The sequence below is a fragment of the Ambystoma mexicanum genome, chromosome 2p (genome assembly GCF_040938575.1).
Source record: "Ambystoma mexicanum isolate Mex_15411 chromosome 2p, UKY_AmexF1_1, whole genome shotgun sequence".
NCBI lineage: Eukaryota > Metazoa > Chordata > Amphibia > Caudata > Ambystomatidae > Ambystoma > Ambystoma mexicanum.
The window spans coordinates 876,324,474-876,331,230 of NC_090923.1; the positions used below are offsets into that span (position 1 = coordinate 876,324,474).

Sequence of the window (6,757 nt, forward strand, 5' to 3'; positions counted from 1 at the left end):
AACTCTGAAACCACAGCAGCAAAGAAAAAACTTTTACAAACAAAAAAGTTTCAACAACAGAACTAGATAAAGTTCAATGTCAATGCATGGGGAACTCCCCAAACCATCATGGAGGATAGGTCATACCCTGCAGGGGACCAATGAGCAGGGACCCTCCTTTATATATGTCCATTACTCTAACCCCAACCCCTCTTTCTTTGCTGCTGACACCACAGAGCTAAGTCACCCCTTTCAGTTGTGTCTTACATTGTTTGTCAGTAGTAGGCTTTATTAGTTTGAATATGGCATATATGGTAAATATGTGTTAATTACCTTTTATTAAAAAGGAATTTGTGTATTTGATACATTGTATCTGGATAGCCGCGTGCGGCCGTTGGTTTCATTTTGGTGTCTTTCAAAAAGAAAATATGTATTATGCTTATACATCATGTTTCAGCTGAAGCAGTGGTGCAATGGTTGAATTTCGGACTACAGTCCATGAGGTTGTGAGTTCGAGGGAGCTCTCTAATTTATTTCTTCTTTAAAAGTTTCTCGCGCTTGTAAACTCTGGTGTTTCTAGTGCATTAATCAACTCGCTCCCGGCGTGCGCGAGAGCAGTGTTGTTTACACTGTTCCCTCTTCATTTCGCCTGTGAATTCCAGGTGTAATGGTTTATTGGGCGTGACACCCTTTAGGCTCCTGTTGTGCGCCGGTCAGAAAAGAAAGCTGCTGTTGCTTGACACCCGGCGTGTACGGGGCTCTTGTTTGAATTTGTGCCCCTTGACAGATTTATGGTCACCTGGGGATTCCAGTTGCTGCAGGCTTTGGGTTCGGCCTGCCCCTGTGGCTTATGTTTGTAACAAAAGCCTCTGTTTCAGTACTGAGCCAAGTTAGCTCAAATATAGAGCTGCAGGTCTCCCATGCAGGAAGACCCGACCAGCGCATGTTTATTTGTATATTTTAAGATTAGATATTTTAATTATTATATTTTAAATAATTGTATTTTACAGTGGAGGTATTTGATTGTCACCTTTTTTGCTCAGTTGAGCAGGGATTTCCTAATGGGCCTTTGGTTGGTTCATGACTTCTTCAGAAAGATTATAGCACAAACATTTTAATAGTAAAAATGTGGTTTTGTTAAATGTTTGTAATTTCGTATCCCTGGTGACACAACACATTTCCTTACCTTTAGTGCTGGAAAGAAAGAATGTATACTGATAGACTGTGGGTTTGTTAGGTCAAAGTCTGACCATCCAGCGCAAGAGCCCGATGCACTGCCAGTCTGCAGTTTTATTTTATTTTCTTTGTTTATTTATTCATTTACTTATTTCTTAAGTTATGTGCTTTGCCTTCACTGTAGGTGCCATAACCTGTTCGGTTTCAGGTTCAGCCTGATTCTATTGCGAGGTTACCCCCTCGTGTACTGCTGATTATCACACCCTGCTCGGGCGAGCAGTTGGAGGTGCACTTGCTCAGTGTATCCTACCTTCAACTTGACAGTTTTCTTTTGTTTGGGTTATCTTCCCTGGAAAGGTGCAGTCACCTGCTCGGTGGCAAGGTTGCCTGGGGTTTCTGCGAGGGGTCCCCTTGTATACGGCTGTGTCCACACCCTGCTAGGGTGAGCAGTTGAGGTACACTTGCTCAGTGTTTCCTCCCTTAAAGTCGGCAACTTGGGTAATTACCTTAACTGGCATGCACCATAACCTGCTTGGTTTCAGGCTCTGCCTGAGTTCTAATGCGAGGTTACCCCCTCGTGTACTGCTGATTATCACGCCCTGCTCGGGCGAGCAGTTGGAGGTGCACTTGCTCAGTGTATTCCTTCCTTAAGGTCGGCAGCTTTGTTTAGGTGCTGCATATGGCTGACGCCATTGTTTGGTCTTGTAGGCGTGCAGTAACCTGCTCGGTTTCAGGCTTCGCCTTGTTCCTACTGCGAGGTGCTCCCTCGTGTACTATTGGTTGTCTCACCCTGCTGGGGTGAGCAGTTGAGGTGCACTTGCTCAGTGTACGCTTTGATAAACAATATGTTTAAGTGTTGACTGGAACACATTTGCGTTTTTTCAGAATTGTCAGTGGCCCAGAAAGCTCAGTGAGTATCAGCTTATATAAGGGCCGGGGATTCGGTCCCCTGTGAGGGCGTAACCCCTCTTCTTTGGATATTTTATATATATTTCATATATTATATATTCTTTATTTATTAAGTGCTTTAAAGAAAAGAGTGTGGAAGTGGTTGTAAACAGACCCATATGGGGTTGTACCTTCCTCTCTAACCATCTCTCTGGTGTTATCATTCGTCTTTTAGTTAAAAATTCTGTCACCCTTTACCTTAGTTAGTTTCAGGACAACTCAGTCCTTTCCTTAGGTTTTGATTCCCGACCTCAATTGCTCCACCCAATACCCGTGCTGATTAAGCTACAGTATTTTCTCTCAACATGAGGAAGAATAAAGATGATGCGTTATGCCTCTATTGAGGTCTGTAGGGCTTAAGGCTCTCTTTAGTGGGGACGTTTGTTCTCCCCTACTTTTGTCCCATTGGACATTCCTTATTCTTTTGGTTTCTGGTGGAGACAGGGTCAGCTCGAGGGTAACCGTTCAGTTTTTTACATGACAAGTTGAGCAACCATGTTTTACTTGGATGGAGTGTTTGGAAACACTTGATGGTATCAGTTAGACGAGTTGCCAAATAATAACTTGCTGGCGCCTGCCTCATGTTTTTCCTCCCAAAGCTTGGCCTATGGTTCAGCTAACCGTCTAACAGTGTGTTGCAACTTCTCCTCTGCTCGAGGAGTACACGCAGGCTTCTGTACCCTCATGAGCGTTGCTTAACCTCTTTATAGTGCTGTTTTCATATCCGTGCTGACCCTTCTGATACAGGTTCCTAATTTTGGAAAGGTCTACATCAGTCTTTTATCCTGCTGAGATCGATAAGTGAACACCTCACACCACACAACGCTCGTAGTAGTGATAAGCACCACTCATATACCTGAGGGTTCGTAGTACTGTATAAGTACTGTTTTGCTATGGACAATGTGCTTAGTTTTTCCTTCCCCTGATTCCCTTAGTGGCCAGTCAGCCTCACATGAATACAGTGACTCAGACCTCAGGGTTTGAGGGGACAGTGGTCCCAGATTTCTTCTCAACCTTGCATTTACGGGGCATTGATAATTATCCAGAGTTCTTCCCCTCTCATTCCCCTTCCTGCCATCCTTGCGGGAGATTGCATCATAATATTACACCTCTGGGAGTATCCAATGGTTTCAGTTTTTTCCTTTTTACAGGAGTTCTGGCGGGTGACCAGTGCAGACTCGCACATAGCATTTCCCTCCCGTCTGTTACTTTCCTTTGTGCTAATCTCTAGTATTTCAATAAGTTAACCGGAGTCTGTTCACAGTCAGGGGATTGGTTAGAGGCGCTAGTGGGTATTTATTTCTCTTAACGGTGTAAAGCGGGGCTTTAATGTGGTCCTCAGGGTAGTTTTCTTTCTGGATTGCAAGGTTTTTCCTTTGGATAAGTGGGGGAGGTTTCTCCTCTTATGGGAAGGCTCAATATCCCTTGGTGGGATAGAGGGGTCTGGGAGTGATACTATCCCCCATCCACGTTATGACCCTCTATCACGATGCGTTCCAGAGTCTATACATTAACTTTCAGACGGTGTCTGCCGCTACGATTACCAGAGTGCTGGGATATATATTTGGTTGATGACTTGATTATCATAGTCACCTGCATGGCAGGTGGACCTTTGGGGTTTTCACAAGAGTTTGTTTTCAGTAAGGTGCCAGCTCAGGGTGCTGTGAGCTTCAAAGATCTGCAAATTGGCTGAAATATAGGTTGGACCTCTTCTGGTGTACACCTTCAGTTTAACCGTTTAGTGATCAGTTCTTTGCAGTTTAGAGTCTTGCTAAGATTTTGGAAATTTGGTGTCCTCCTTCGGTTACTTTTGATCCGCTAGGGGATTTATCACCAGGGAGGAGGGATCAAGGTTCAAGCACCGGGCATACCTACAAAGGAGTTTAGATATCACTATAATGGTAGTGATTGGATGTCGGATACATTTTTTCTTCTTGCCAAGTTTGGCCTCTTAAGGATCAGGTTTATAATATCTGCCTTTTGTCATGGTAGCAGAGTCCTTCTTCAAGAGTTCGGGAGGTCTGAGGGTCTCCGTGTTGGCGGTTTGACGGGTTTAGCTTCTCAGGTGGGGCCCTCTCTTCCATTCTGCTTCTGCCTCCAGAAGACTTCCCTCCTTAGTATACACATATGTCTGAAGACAATTCTAGATTAATTCTATTGCTTTTCAGCTCCGCTCAGGATGGATTGTCCTATTACAAAATTTATAAAAATGATTTTTTACTCCCATTTTACCCTTTTGAAGATTTGTCTTTCCCTCTTGGTTCCCCAGTGTAGTTCTGTGACATGCCCTGTTTCTAATGCGATATCTTCCTTTAATGCATGGGATGGAACCTATAAGACTTTCACCCCTATGGGGTACTTTTCTTTATCTCCAGGAGAGCTAGGTGTTTGTTTTCATTGGTTTGCTTTCTAGGTCCCCAAAAATGGTACGAATTTAAGTGTTTTGAATATTTGATTGAACAACATAGGTGTTTATTTCAGATGGTTTTGTCCTAACCTATTAGTATAGGAAAGCTTTGTTCAATGTTTTCCCCTCTTTTAACCAGTTGGTTTTGGTGGCCTGTAAGGAACGCTGGAATTGGCACATTTCCTGTTTTTCTTTCAGTGGATTTGATTTTGCCTTATAAGACAGCTTTTCGGGCAACCTAGTCTTGGGCAATTCTCTGATTGGTCAACAGATTGATTTAATGAAAGCATTTAAAAAATGTTTTCTTTCCTATTATTTTATTATATTATCTATTATATTGGATCATTTTGTACGTACTAATGAGATGCAAGGGCTTTGAACTTGCATAATATGAGCCTCCTGTCTTGTCATAGAATGACTAATCCCCCACACTAACGTGAGATGGGGGTTTAGATTCTATTAAAGACATGGAGGCGATTATGATCCCTCCCACCCACCCTGGATATGATATGATATGACAATTGTGATACGCATGTACACAGGTGGTTCAAGTGAGAACATTCTTTGGTTTGTTGTTCTTCCCAACCACCCACCCTTCTTGCTTGTTGTTCTTACAGGTACGAGTTGAGGTTCTGCTCAGGAGTGTGGATCGCAGTTACAAGTTCTGGAGTGCGTGATTTCGGGTGAGAAGTCCTATCCAGAAGAACTTCTTCATTGCTTCAGGCTGCGGAAAGGTTGAGATCTCCGGTTTCGCTGGATCCTTTTTCTCTGCGCTACACAGTTCAACCGTTCCATTGGGCGTCTGGTGCAAGTCAGCTGCAGAAAGAGGGGTTGGGGTTAGAGTAATGGACATATATAAAGGAGGGTCCCTGCTCATTGGTCCCCTGCAGGGTATGACCTATCCTCCATGATGGTTTGGGGAGTTCCCCATGCATTGACATTGAACTTTATCTAGTTCTGTTTTTGAAACTTTTTTGTTTGTAAAAGTTTTTTCTTTGCTGCTGTGGTTTCAGAGTAAAGATTGTAATGCATAATAATCGCCTCCTTGTCTTTAATAGAATCTAAACCCCCATCTCACGTTAGTGTGGGGGATTAGTCATTGTAGTGAGTGAAAGGGAATGGCAGGGCTAAAAGTTTATGCCACACCTTTCTCAACTCAATCAGTAAATTCACCTACGACAGCAGCATTTTGCGTGTGTGACGTTTGTTTTTAACTGGCACTGCCATGCCTGCATATGGGACGATAACACTCATTCAGCTTCGCCGTAGTTATCATGTCTACATAACGAGTCCTATTGATATGGACAAGAGTAATACTTGTTTTTAAAGCGATATAACCAAAGGAGTTAGTAATTAATTCAGCACTATATACTTTGTAAGCTCCATTAAAGCTGTTTAAATGGGCAGGATTTAAGTGAGCCACCAAGGCAGCTGCAGGACGCGGCTAAGCAAATGGAGGCTGAGTAGATTCCTAGGGCGACGACTATCTGATTACAGCAACAAGAGCAGAGGTCCACAACATGGCTGCCAGCCGAGGGGCGCGGGCCCACAGCTCGCTCCTTTCTGGAATAACGAGTCAGACATTTCAGCTCAGCGTCATAATAATTCATAAAATAAAAAGAGATGCCAGAGCGCTCAGTGTGTCCCATCATTGGCAGGTCAAGCTCAACAGCTACTGTTTCCACTCTATTTCAGCGCTCCGAACTGGCACCGACGTTATGCAGCGCTATTAAAAAAACACCATTTGAATACCCCCTGAAATGCACTGAGCCTTCCTTCCAACCTGCGGTGCGCTCACTCGCAATGCACATGCAGGGAAAACGATGCCCTATGATTGGCCAACATCACGTAGATCCTCTGCTAGACCATTAGGAAGGCGGTACAATTCTTTATTCAAATAGCCGAGACATGTTTAGATTTCTGATGACAGGGGCTGTATTTAAGAGCAGCATGCAGGACATTATCAGGGTAATTCATAGAATTTCGCACAAAAGTGGCGCACGCGGCTGGCGCACAGTGTCCCCGTGCGATACACTGCGCCAGCCGCGTGCGAAAAAATCCATTTCATCGCACAGCGTATTCATGGATTTTAGCCTCCAAAACCAGCCGTGGCACAGAGTGGCGCAGCGACCCTGCAGCAGCGCCAGTTACGCCCCCAAGAACGCCCTCGCGCAACGAAAAGCCATCAAAATTCCCAATTCATCGCAAATGTCTGCGCTAACCCTGGACCAGTTCACAGGGCTGCCA

At 44.2% G+C, this 6,757-nt stretch overlaps 1 long non-coding RNA gene across 1 annotated transcript; it reads left to right on the forward strand.

The window, feature by feature from the left end:
- Positions 1-204: 204 nt before the first annotated feature.
- LOC138565948 (uncharacterized) lies at positions 205-5,547 on the forward strand. Its single transcript, XR_011301728.1, has 2 exons — positions 205-293; positions 5,128-5,547. It is a non-coding gene; the product is annotated as an uncharacterized lncRNA (long non-coding RNA).
- Positions 5,548-6,757: the final 1,210 nt, after the last annotated feature.